We start from the raw sequence: 14,709 nt of genomic DNA on the forward strand, positions 1-14,709 counted from the left end.
ATAATAATACCATGTAAGCCGATGTCCATGCAGTTTCAGCTTTCAAACATAATGATACTATATAAAGTGACATGAGGCCCAAATATATAAAGCTGATGCCAAAAAAAATTAGATGTGTATCTCAATTTATCCATGAACAAAATCTTAAGATTCTTTTATCCAGAATTTCACTACCAAAAACCAAAAGAAGAACATGAAGAGCATGCAATATCCATCAAAAATCCTAATATACTTTGAAGGAAAGACTAATGCGATCTTGCCGAGGAATATATTTTTTTATTTTTCTTTTTTTCACCTATTTTCTTTATTTTATTTTTCTTTCCTTTTGGCAAAGATCACGTACAAGTAGTTTTATTACAATAACTCTTGCTTCAAATAAAATAAAACTAATAAGTCCAATATCTTAAAAACCTTGATGCCATTGAACCAATTTTCTTTAAACAAAGAAAATATCCACAATTCTTATGCTTGGGAATATAAAGACAATATAATTAAATATGGTAAAAAACAAAAGAAAGTGCCGAATATTACCTCAACCGGCTTAGTACACCCCACACCGAGTCTCCTCCATTTCCTAAATCTATGCCCATCAAATCTTTTAATAAAGAAAGTATATATCTTATTTTATAATTTAGTATATCCAATCTTTATTTATTGGATCAAGCAATCTTAATTCAAAGATTTATTAAATATTTCAAACATTCAACCTTATCATGTAAGTTGGCTATACGAAAAAGATAAGCCAACAAACAAGGGATAAACATTCTTCCCAAGAAGAATACATGAATGGGTGGGGCGTTCCACCCTTTTGGTGGCCATGTGTGGGCCCCACCTAATCTGCATCTTTTTAAATTTTGGGTTCCATATTTTATGGAGGCTCCATATATTTTTTAAAAATATTTGATTTCATATTTATAATTTTTCAATATTTTATTTTATTTAAAATATTAAAAAAATTAATTTTTCTTAATTTATAAATCCAAATGACAAAATATCATAAGGTTCACAAAAATTCAAATAAACATTCTAAACATCATAATATCATAAAATTACAATTAATTTTGATGGAAATCAGATCCGTTAGATCTAGGAATTTATCAATATACGGGAGCACTCCACCTTCAACTGCGAACCATGATCCACCTAGCTTTCTCAAACTGAACCAGCAATTCCCATGACCCACAGGCCACTGTAGGGGCTCATGATTCAACTACCAAAGTCAACCAATAGACTAAAGGAAGCAATCTCAGTTTATGGATTTCAGTTTATCCTTTAGAGACAAAAAATCATGGTCCTCCAGACCATGATGCAAGTATGATTCAACCTCATTAATGAATCTCAAAATGACTATCTATGTATATGTCGTGTGACGTTATAACGATGAGGTTTTGTCTCTATCTCTAAAGGCTATTCATCACACGCAATGGTCACACAGTCTATTGGCTCTCATCTGGGCATACTCCGACCTCGTCAAGGGTAAACCTATTAAGCCCTTCTCGGTAGATTCCCTATGCCTAGGTACCTTAGGTTTTTCTAAACTCGGCTGGCCTAGCACGTCGAGCATAGTCTGAGTATCTGTAAATCGCATTTTCTTAGTATGGTCCACAAGAAGAGCACACTCCTACTGAATTTATGCTCATACAAGCTTTCATAAGGCCTTCAAAGGTCACATAAACCCAACATACTTAACTCAACTTCTCACTTCAAATAGCCAAAACAATGATTAAAAAACTAAAAAGCCATCTATGACCAAAATCTTAAGATTCTTTTATTCAAAATTTCACTACAAAAAACTAGAAGAATAATATGAAAACCTTGCAATAACAATCAAAATTCCTATCATATATTTAACTCAACTTCTCACTTCAAATAGCCAAAACATTGATTAAAAACTAAAAATCCATAACTTCCTTAGTTCAAATAGCAAACTAAAAACCATAAATCAATAAATTTATGAAACTAAAATGCCATAACTTCCGTATTTCAAAAAACAAACTAAAAACCATAAATCAATACATTTATGAAACTCATGAATAGAGAGAGAGAGAGAGAGAGAGAGAGAGAGAAACAAATAACACATTGTTTTTGAGAGGTTGAGAGGGTAACGTGAAACTATTTTGGGAGGTTCGACTTCTATTTATAAGACTTCCAAGCTTAATTAGGATAGAAGTGTTAACATAGCGTTAGATATTAAATATCTCTCTCTTAGTATGCAAGAAATATTTTAGGAGAGAAAATAGTAACTAGGATTTTAAGACAGGTGAGATATAGATTGAGCTCTCTCTCTCTCTCCCCTTCCTCTTTCTTGCACATACTCTATCTCTCCTTCTCAAAATCTCTCTTAAAATCTTTCATTCTCTCTCTTGCACATACTCTCTCTCCTCAGAATTTATTTTAAAATCTCTCATTATCTCTCTCTTATGTATATTCTCTCAAATAAATCCTTCTAAAATCTTGAGTTCTTAAAATCTCTTATTCTCTCTCTCTCTTGCACGTACTCTTTTCTTATTCTCAAAATCTCTCCTAAAATATCTCATTATCTCTCTCTTTGGTGTATATTCTCTCTTTCACATACTCTATCTCCTTCTCAAAATCTCTTATAATCCCTCTCTTGTGCATATTCTCTCTAATAAATCCTACTAAAATGTAGATTTCTTAAAATCTTGTAGTAGAAGATTATCTCTTATACTCTTCCTAAAATAGATCCTTTTTGCGCATAAAATATTAGGAAATGGTAGAGATCCCCTTTTCTCTACTCTTCACATACAAATATTAGGAAATGGTTGGATAAAAAAAATCATCCCATTTCTCAGTAAGATATGGAAACAATATATCTCTCTTCCTAAAATCTCTACTTTCTCTCTCTCTCTCTCTTTTCTTAAAATCTTTATGATATAGCACAAAATTTTAGTCTCTTTTTATTGCTCTAAACATGGGGTATATGTCCTACAACCTCTTTAATATTAGGGTTCCTTCTAATTTCATGACACGTGTCTACCCCTTAACTCTTGCTTAATAACGTAGTATTGATAATATATATATATATATATATATAGGAAAAGTCTTCCCAATGCCTATAGGCGAAAATGAACAGTGATTTCGCCTACCCTCATCACCGTCCAAAGTTCATTGTACGGTTACAATTGAAAAGTATTCCCAATGCCTATAGGCGAAAATGAAGAGTGATTTTGTCAACCCTCATCACCATCTAAAGTTCATTGCACGGTCACGATTGTCCGATGGTGTGTCATTTTTCATTTTTTTTTTACAAATCGGAATGATCTGAAATTTGGAGCATGTATATATGGAAGATACTGCAAAACCCCTATAAGCGAAAATGAATAGTGATTTCGCCTACCCTCATCACCGTCTAAAGTTATATATATATATAAAAGATACTGCAAAATGCCTATAGGATAAAATGAACAGTGATTTCGCCTACCCCCATCACCGTCCAAAGTTCATCGTACGATCACATTTGTCTGATAGTGTTTCACTTTTCATTTTTTTTACTAATCAAAATGATCTGAAATTTGGAAAGTATGTACATCTTAGTGAGACCAACCTAATAAAAATATGGAAAAAAATAATTTGTTAAATATAAATGACCAAAATACTCCTGTAAACTTTTAGGTGCGTCTCACTAAGATTTACACTCAGTCCAAATTTCAAGTAATTTGGATTTGTAGAAATAAAATGAAAATTGAAACACTACTAGACAACTGTGACCGTGCGATGAAGTTTGGAGGTGATGAGGGTAGGCAAAATCACTATTTATTTTCGCCTATAGGCATTGGGAAGAGTTTTTTGAAAATACTGAGATTAACCCACTGGCTCATATGAACATATGTGTTCGTATGAGCCCAACGACCCAGATTAAATCTGGGCCGATTTGACAATCACGGCCTCATTTCATATTTGAATTTTAATGTTTTTTTCACGAATCCAAATAATTTAAAATTTTAGGCGTGTATTCTTTAAAAATATGATAATATCAAAAAAATGATTCACAATAAATAAATTGATTAAAATACCCCTGAAACGTTTCGCTCTCTCGCAACCTTTTAACCCAAAAAAAACCTAACCCTCTCTCTCTAAACCCTAACCCAAAAAAGAAAACCCTTGCTCTCTCTCCCTCTCGCCTCTACTATGTCTCACAAAACCCTCTCTCTCTAAACCCTAACCTAAAAAAGAAAACCCTCGCTCTCTCTCCCTCTCACCTCTACTGTGACTCACAAAGCCCTCTCTCTATGTAACCCCCCCCCTCTCTCTCTGTGTACATCCCCCCTCTATCTCCCATGGGCATGGAGGAGAGGGAAAATGTGTTCTTCTAAGAAGGGTAGAGACGATGAAGATGGAGTAGAATTTGGGGTTTTGCAGAGGCATGAGCGAGGAGCAAAGAGAAGGCTTTTCATACTTAACATGGCCCTGGATTTAAAGGCTCACTCCAAAAATACATAGATGGCAAAAAACAACGAATGGTGAAATTATTACACTAATAGGTACAGTGAGATAATTACATTAATGGGATTTGCTTTGGATTTAGAGAGAGTGGAATCATTCTACGATTACTAGAAGGAAAAGATGGAAGTTTCTGATGATACTGACATTTATGATGTTGTGTATTAGAAGGAAAAGTTGGAAGCATCTGATGATAATGATATTTATGTTGTAATTGTTTATTTGGTTTTTTAATGTTCTGGTCCTTCTTTGTTTATTTTGTTTCTTCAATTCAGTTTCTGTTTCATTTGGGTTTTCTCACTCTGCCCAATTCAGTGCTTGTGGTGTTCTAGTGCTCGAGAGAAGCGAGAAGTGTAACATTCGAAACAAAACCTGTTAGAGTTCATCTTTTGAATCATTACGAGACGCTTTTATTGTCTCTCAATAATTCTTTTTTCTCAATCACCAGCATCAACACGATCCTTGAGGGAGAGACCATGCCAAGCTTCTTCTTTAAAAGATGACCGAAGTGGATTCTAATGATTGGGGGCCTTGTTTAAGGGCTTAGTGAACCAAATACTGCTAGAATCCCGTTCTGGGGGAGCCTGATGACTGGGGGCTTGGCTTAAGGGCTTCCTTCCCAATTCAACAGTGCTTCAAACTGAGCCAACTAGTGGGTGCCTTCGGGGCTTGAATCCCAATCTGGTGGCATTTTTTGTTTCAATAAATGGGGGCCTTGTTTAAGGGCTTGGGACCTAGTATTATCAGAATCCAGATATGTTTGGCAGTCGGGGGTCTTGCTTGGAGACTTCATTGCTAATCCTTCAGATTATTTTTGAAAACCTAGTGGCGGGGACCTTGCTTTTGGGCTTCCTTCCCATTTTACAATGAACCTTCAATTTGTCTACTTTGATTTAGATAGACAATCAAGAGGAGCCCTTAATAAAGTGTATAGACTGTGTCACCAGGATTTGGACTGATGGCATAGGGGATGTCTCTTTGGGGGCTTACACCCAAAAAACACGGCTTAGTCAGGGGCTTTTTGGTAGCCATCCTGAAAGTCTAAACCTGCCGATAACTGGGGCCTTAATAAGACGGTCTCTTTCGAGCTTGAACCCCGACCATACTGGGCTTAGTCGAGGTATTTTTAGTGGCCATGCCCAAAGTCTAAACCTGTCAGTAGATTAATACCCCTCAGAACCGGGGTATCGATCCAAGCTAGGCAATCTATTGCCTTATGGGAACTTCTATCTCAAACTTTGAACATGCTCTTCTTATTCTTGACTGACGTTTTGAATTGGAGAATCTCTTCGACAAGTGGTCGTTCTGACTTGCCATCTTAATGATTCTTCTGATCTCCAGGAGCCCCTTGGAGGCTAACCCGAGTCATCGGATTTTCTTAATCTCTCTTTGGTGAGGTACCCTATGAAGGGTATTGATTCCTAAACCACTGAGCTTTTGCTATCTTTTAATTGGCTGAAGCCGCCTAGGAGGGCAAGCGCTGCATCAACCTGCTTTTTAGGCCAGGCGCCCTTTCAGGTTTTCACATGAATTGGATAAAAGTTTTGTCGCATAACGGTTTTCACTATCTTCTTCTTTTATTGAGGCTCTTTTACCTGTCACTTCGAGGTCACGTCCACCTTTTTATTTCCATTTTTATTCGTGACTCCCTTTCGGGTTTTCACCATGCCCGATTTTCTATTTTAGAACACTTTTACTCGTGGCTTTAAGGCCACGTCCGTCTTTCATTTTTACTCATGGTGCCCTTTCAGGTTTTCACCATGCCCAAGTTTCTTCTTTGCAATTTTACCCATAGCTTTGTGACTATGTCCTCTTGAAGCTCTCACTTTTACTTATGATGATCCTCATCGGATGCTCCTCATGCACAACTTTCTTTCTTTTTGGACAATCTTACCCACAACTTCATGGTTGTGTTCGTCTTTATAAAAGAGAAGGCCTTCTCCTTGATGATGAAGAAGATGGAGGGGTTATAGTTGTATAAAGCTCACTGGGGTAATGAATACCATGGGTAAGGCTTTTATTAGGAGGGTAAATACTACTGGGAATGTTTTGGGTTTTACAAGGCGATGGATGAGTCGCGCTTGCTGGGACACAGGGGTTTTAGGTGAACCATGAGATATCTGGTGTATAAAAACCCATTGGAGAAATATATGCCTTCATTTTCAAGGGTGAAGAAATGGTTACCTCCCAGGGGATTGAAAGGCTTCCTTGGGCGATGAAGGGGTAATATGTTTCATGTATTGATCATGGCATATTTGCACCACTGGGGATGATGAACCGTTAGGGATTATAGACCACTGAGGATTACGGACCACTGGGTGATGGACCACTGGGGTTGATGGACCTTTAAAGACTAGGGTCCATATGACTCTTTAGACATGGTTTTACTCATGGGGTCTTATGAAGGCTCAGATGAGTAGGGTATTTTGGGTATGGCTCCATGGGAATAATGGAGTTCTTAGATGAAGCCCAAGTGAAGGGGTTTTTAAGAGGGTTCATGAATTTCAATGGAAGAGGTAAATTCTTGATAAAAATGGTATTTAACTGACTCATGAAGATGATGGTTCAGGTTGGTATGGTGATTGAGGCTCCCATGATTTTTGTGACCCATCAGAATTCATGGTGGAAGCCATGCATCAGCCAATTGGTAGGCTTAACTGCATCTTTGGAGCTCATGTAAAGGTGTGCCTCCAGTGGTGCTTGAGCAGCAGTTTCCTAAAAATGCTTAGTGTGTCTACCCTGGGGATCAGGCATATTACATAAACATTTTTACTAATGTGATGACCTAGGTGAGGTGAACTATTTTTAGGAATATCTGAACCTAATGGGTTTTGAAGGTGGGTTTGAAAATGGGTCTTGGATGAGTAATATGGACCCATCAAAACTTAATACGCTGAACCCAGGGTTTTAATGAGTTAATAGGTTCAGAGTTTAAACCTAAAGGGTTTGAAAAAGGGGCCAATAAGCTTATGGTTTTGGGCTTCACATGGCTTGAATGGGTTACCCACTGAGGGGTCTATGTGTGCAAGTGGATCCAAAGGGTGTAACCCCCTTGACCACCTCTTGTCAAAGTGCACAAGTGTGTGTTAAGCTCATGGCTGATCTATGAGCTCATGTGGGTAGCTGAAGGATGAGAGGGAAATTTTGGACGAGAGGGTGAGCGAAATAAGAGAGAGTGTGGTGGACCCGTTCTTTGGTTGCGGGTTTAAACCCATCAAAAGAGAGAACAAAGAGAGATGAGAAGTGGATGGGGCAACTGTAGGCCCATATCTATGCAAACAAAGGAGAGGGGGTAAGAAGATGACTTAAGAGAGATGGTGATGGGCACACCCGCGGGAGATTTAATTAAGTAGGAGAGAGATAGCAAGGAAGAGTGGGTGAAAGAGAGACGGGCCCACGCCTAGGCTTGACGGTAGAGAAAGAGAGAAGATGGGCGGAAGAAGTGACTGGCCCACCGTAGGCATGGGCCCGTAAGTTTGACGATGGGGGGAAAGCAAGATGAGAGAAAGAGGGAGGAAGAAAGTGACAGGCCCGCGTCGAGCCCAAGTGTTTTGACGGGAGAGAGAGAGAGAGAGAGAGAGAGAGAGAGACCCTGGATGGTCTATCCAGGCCTTTATGGGCCTACAGCTCAGGCCAGGGGCCCAATTTTAGCTTGTAGTAGGCATACCTTAATAGTACCGAGCCCGAGCTTCACAACGAGCCCGGTCTCATCCTTTTCTGATGCCATTTGGTGTTTCAAATGTCCTCTTGAAGCTTTATAACCCTGGTGACAATTTTTGACCAAGGGTTGTGCAAGGGTAGTGGGTGTCTTTGTTCCCAATTCTTTGACTTAAAGGCCTCATTCTTTTTGTAAATTCCATCCTCTTTCCTTATGGACTTTGATGGGAATGAACATTTGTGAGGGCACGTGGGGAAATAGCTTTTGCTAGAGCTATATAAGGATGAGGAGGGCTTCATTTTCACTCATTCCTCATTCATTTTTTGCCTCCATAGAGAGAAAGTGAGAGAGACCCCTCTTAAAGTAAGAAATTGACTTTTTTAAAGGGGATTTTTGAGGCCATGGCTAGCTCTTCTAACCCTCAAGGTAACTATTTCTTGCCTTCTTCTTTTCCTTCCATGTTTTTTATGCTCTTTATCTCCTTTTGCTTCTCATTTCCATCTTTTACATGCTCCATGTCTAAAACTTGTGCATAAATGTTTCTTTTTTAGCATAAGCTTGATCACTGAGCATAGCCTTAATAACTGAGCATCCTTGATCCTCTTTAATCATTTCTTCAGCATGCTCGACCATATTTTGCACCTTCATTTAGCATCTTGTGCATACTTTGAGCCTCACGAATAATTTTTTAGCGTCACGAACATGTTTGAGCATCCGGAGTATTTCTCTGAACATCATGAACATTTTTATGAACATCACGAACATTTTTCTGAACACTTTTGAAGCACTTTTTATGTGACCCTTCATTTTCCCGTATACTTTCACGCTTTCTATAGTGTACTCCTATACCCATTTGCACTACCATATCTTCTTGTATTTTTAGGGCATCTTTGTACACCCCTTCATATTCCCATGTTCCTTCATGTATTCCTTACCATTCAAAGCATCCGTTTGGCATTTTCGTGTACCCCTTGCATAATAATGCATTTTTGCATCATGTCTTGACATTTTCAGCATATCAATGGCATAATTATGTATCTTTAAGCTCCATTAAGCACTTCTAAACATTGTCGTGCATTGTTATGCACTTTTTAATGTGGTTGAGCATGGTTAGGCATAGTTATGTACCATTATGAATCTTTTGAGCACTTCTATGCATAATCAGGCATTTTTTAGCGTAGCTCATTTTCATGCATAGTCATGCATTTTTGTGCAATCTTGAGCACTTTTATGCTAGAAAAGGGAGCTCTTCAAGGTCACTTTTCGTGATGTTCTTTGAGCCATGGACTTGTGATCTCTTAGGATCTCTTGAGTGTTTTGGATTAGCCAAAAACCTTTTTTATCGACTTCCTGCATATAGAGGAGATGCTGTCAAAATTTTACAAAATTCTTGATGCCTTATTTCCTTCTTCAACTTGAACACCATAACATATTGAACTGTCATTTTGCTCATCTCTTATTCTTCTTCTGTGCTTCTTATGCAGTAAAAATTGTTGATGTGAATCATTTACCACGCTTGAGGGAGTTGGGCACTGACTCCTACACGTGTGCTGCCTTCACGAGGGCTTCATCTCTCAATAGTGTCAACATTACCAAAAAATTAGAATGGTCTTTGAACGTCACCTATGTAGGTGAAGACACTTGATTATATCTTTATGAGAATGTGGATGGTGAACCCGTGATACAAGGTGATGGTATACCTATATATCATTCTCTTCATATGAACTATGACTCAAGTGTAGACCTTCCCACCTTTGGGAAAAGAATGATGGCAAAGAAGCGTCTTCATTGGTCATCTTGTGGGCTTCGATTCGAGGGAGAGCACTAATATATGAAGGGGTACAACACATGGACCTTTGATGTCCGTAAATCACATGCTAAGGATTTGGATTCATGTGCCCTAGCTGTAGCTTGTCAATGTTCGGCCGGGTATTATGACAGGTGTTCCAACACAATAAGAGCCCTATTGCAAACCTAGTGTTTCAATACCAATACCTGATTCCTTGATCGTAGCGAAGGGGAATCACTCTCCTTGACATGTATTTTAATGGTGGTTGCTTTTATTAGGATCCATATATGAGGAGTTCATCCCTAGTAATGGGGTGATTTTTGGAACCCAACTCATCAATGGCGAAGCACCTCTTCCCGAGCTGTTTGAAATCTACCAACTCTTGCTTTTAGAGAACAATAACAATATGGTACATTTCAATGCATGACGAGATTTCTTTCATGGGAATCATCAAGACAAGGAGGAACCCAATTCTAGTGCCGTATGGGATGACGTTATTCAAGAGGTGGTGACAGAGACCAAAGATCGTGATTCCTCTTAGAAGACTTGAAGTGGATCATGTACCTAACATCTTATCTCACTCTCTTCTTGTGCAAAATTGCACTCCCAGGGCCAAGGAGCAATGCCATCCGTCCCGAATGTTTCTTTGTAGCTTGCAAGATCGCCCAAGGATGTCAGTATGCCTTGGTTCAGCCAGTCCTTTGCAACTTATACCACGATCTCGGGGTAATTGCCCATGGTAAGGCAATGTCTAGTGATATCAAAAGTGAATCTTTTGGTAGGTAGGTTCTTCCTGGTCGCTTTACAACAAACTTCCTCGTTCACTATATTTTTGGCTGGCTCTCAGCTTACTTTCTAAAGAAAGATTCCCCTTATGCACCTAGAGTATACGAGATCAAGGAAGATCTGTCAAGGTATGCTTGCCCTCAGATGATGAGAATCACTGGAATGAAGGCCATATTCAGAGGACCAGGTGAGGCATGTCAATTCCTTGCTGATAGTTCTTTCTTCTCTCGTGGGAGCCCTTTCCCTATAGGGGGCCGCACTGACCATGTTTATACCGATGCCTTTGGTGAAGTCTTTGACGGACACACACTAAGACCCGGGATGCCATGTATCTTCTAAGTATTAGGGGATGCATTCTACTTTATAGGGGTGTTGGGGACAAGAAGTTTGAGGGTTAATTTTCGCATAGATTTGCATGCCCACACGACTTGGATCAAGGATGCACTTTCTCAATGCTCTTTGAGAAGAGATATGGGAAGAAAGGGTATTTGCAAGATCCTCATGCTCCAGGTGCAAAGCACGAATCGTGGACAGATAGTAATCTGCGAATGGCATGGGAAACTTGTCTTGCTCTTACTAGTTTGAGCAAGTTCGTCATCTCTCACTATGGTTGTGTCGGCCATGCTACTGAAGGCTATTGGCGGTGGTTGAACACCACTAACCGTTCTTATTGGAAGATGACACATGAGTGAAAGGTCATCAACTGTACAAAAAATGATACAAGGCATGGGAAACGTTTCACGCCTCCCATCTTTTTCAAAGTTTGTGAGCTTGATTACCCACTAAACTGGAAAGATCTTGGTATGCCTCAATCATTGATGGTAGATCATACTGACATTCGGTATCTTTCTCTTGAGGGTGAAACCAGGTCTCTTTTTGATCATCTTTTCTCTATCTTCAAATGGACCAAGGGTCATGCTATCTCTGGTCATGAGGGTCGCCCATGCAAGATCTCAATGCTTTGATAAGGAGTGGGTCACACTCAGCTCTAGGTACCAAATCTCGTTATGGACAACAGGCCAAGGGTTCTTCTTCAAAGTCAGGGGCTAAGGCAACTCCAAAGAAAGGGACAAAGAAAAAGACGAAGGCATCAGAGAGCTTTGAACCCAGTACCACTGCAGAACCTGAAGTTTGTTGAAAGAGCACTCGACTGAGTAAGAGGGCTTTATCAAGTCCAAATGCATCTCCTTTCGTGTAAACTGTCGCTAGTGAAGCAACTGGTTTATCTCCCAGGCCAAAGAAACGTGCAAAGAAAAAGGCTTCTTCTAGCCCAACTCTGCCATTGAAAGTGGTGCCTCCCATTCAAGAGCCAGTTATTGTAGCACCTGAAGGCATTATAGCTCGACCGACTTCATCTGGTCAAACTTCTTTCGGTTTGAGCTATCGCTTAGAGAGTGTTCCTTCCCCTGTGGTAGAGATAGAGACACCTATTGATGGTGACCCGATTGTGCCTGAAATAGTGTAATATGAGATAGTACAGTCTCTAACTCTCTCCCCATCAAGTCAAGGAGACTTTCCTTGCACTATTACTGAAGAAGAAAGTAATCTTGATGATGATACTGGAGCAATCAGTGTGGCCCTATATACAGAGATAATAGCTCCAGGAATACCAACTTCAGCTATCTCAGAGGCTGAGCCTAGACTTGAGCTAGATATCCCTTTGAGTAAGAATTTGGAACCTATGGTGGTTACAACTCCAGAGGTGCCCACTTCAGCGATTTCAGAGGTACAACCCCAATTCTAGCCAGATACTCCTTCTAGTGAGACCTTAGCTCTTGTCCCTCATGAACCATCTATCGTCGCTGAAGTTCCACTCCTTATTGTGGTTAACTCTTCATCTTTACCTTCTTCTGTATCAAGCACTCTATCAAATAATAAGGCTTCTTTGACAACAACCTTATTGCGAACGAGCCTTGAAGGGGTGCTCTCTTTTTTATCTCGAGCTTGAGATCATTACTGTTAGAGACTGTGCGACTGCCCTGAGAGGTATGAGCTTTAAGAAGGAGGCCTTTGACTGATTCGAAGGTCTTTTGAATGACCTTGAGTGGTGGAGAGTCTAGGCCTTGCAAAGTGAATCCAATGTTTAGGAACTATGTGGAACCTAGTTAACTTCCTTGGAAGATTCCCTGGTTCAACATTAGGACCTGATGGCGGACAATAATGAGAAGAAGGCCTCTCTCCTTGCTTATAAGGATTCCTTCAAAGGTGAAGACACACGATGTCTTGCAAAGATGAAGGCTATAGAAAAAGAAATAAACAGGCTGCATGCTTATCACAACAAATTGAAGACCCAGCTGGATCAGAGGTGAGTAGAGGCCCATAGCAAGTCCCAAGGGTTTCTAAGATAGCATCAACCAACTTATGGTCAAATCAAATCAGTAAAGCAATATCCACCCTCAAGGAATATATGAAGAGTACTGTAGAGCATTCAGAAGCATTGAAGATAAGGATTCAAGAAGCCCTTGACAATTTCTGGGGGCTCATGAACTCCTTACTCTTCTCCTCATTCCTTCTGTGGATTTTGATGATTGTGACCACAAATTTTTGTAACTTTCTTATACTGGGAATGAATGCTCTTTTCTTTCATATTTGACTTGTTTGCTTCTTTTGCTTTATAGCTTGCACTTTCTCTTATCTCTTGTGATCGATCCTTGTCTCCTTCAAAAGGGGGTAAAAGACGATATTGGAGGCTGCTTCATATGGAAGCATATTTGGTCTCCATTATGTGTGACTTGAACGCCTTTTTGGGTTTTCATTCAAGTCCTTAGGTTATGTATCATTTATGGTTTTCACAAAAATCCCGTCGGCACTTTTTTTGTGGCTCTTTTTCCCATAGTTTATACACCATGTCTTCTATTTTACATTTTTACTCACAATGCCCTTACGGGTTTTCAATTTGCCCTTTTTTATTTTTATTTTTGACATATTTTGCTCGTAATAGTTGATGATGCTATTATGCTCGTCATTTTTTTCTTTTTCTTTTATTTTCTTTTCTTTTGACTCTTTTACCCATGATGCCCTTGCGGGTTTTCGTCATGTCTGTCTTTTTGAGGAGGCAATTTTAAGGTCATGTCACCGTGACCATGGGGAGGTGTGTTTAAGGTCATGCCGCAGTGACTGTCGAGTTAGCGTATTTTAAGGTCATCCATCGAGACCTAATGGAGGCAACTTTAGGGTCATGCCTTCGAGATCGTAAAGTTGGTGTATTTTAAGGTCATTCACCAAGGCCCAATGGAGCCAATTTTAAGGTCGTGCCTTCGAGACCATATGTGATGCAATATAACGTCGTGCCATCCGGACGTGTGCTATAGTATATGGTCAAATAGCTTGGATTGGTGCCACACAGTTTAGGGTCGTGAGGCCTGGACTGTAGTCTATGAGATACTTTTTCAAGTATCTCCCATTAATTGGGGGCATAGCTTCCTCTCCTTCAGCATTGACTAGTACATAAGATCCATTTGTAAAAGCTTTCTTTACCACAAATGGCCTTTCCCATTTTGGCTCAAACCTCCCCTTTGTATGGCCATGGGTAATAATTGATCTTCTTACTGCCAAGACTAATTCTCCCTTAATGAATGATCTCACTTGTATGGATTTATCAAAAGCCAGCTGCATACGGTTTTTGTAAATCTCAAGACTTTGTTGTGCTTGTAATCTCTTTTCATCCAGTGCATCAAGCTCTTGATCACGGATAATAGCTCGTTCCTTATCCGTCATCCCATGATGAAGGGTTATCCTGAGTGATGGTAATTGAATTTTCAAAGGAAAAACAACCTCACCCCTACCAAAGAATAAGGTGTTAACTAAGTTGAACCTCGTGTTGTAATACGATAAGCTCATAAGATTTCAAGAAGTCTTCAATGTCAATCCCTCTTTGTTTCAGAAATGGACTTTCGTGAGGCATTACAAAGGGTTTTTATTAAAAGCTTCAGCCAGACCGTTAGCTCTAGGATAGTACATGGTCGAATATTTCCATTTAAACCCAAATTGATTGATCAAACGTTCTATTTGATGG

This window comes from Amborella trichopoda, chromosome 9, assembly GCF_054954075.1.
Source record: "Amborella trichopoda isolate Santa Cruz 75 chromosome 9, AtrichopodaSantaCruz75HAP2 v2.0, whole genome shotgun sequence".
NCBI lineage: Eukaryota > Viridiplantae > Streptophyta > Magnoliopsida > Amborellales > Amborellaceae > Amborella > Amborella trichopoda.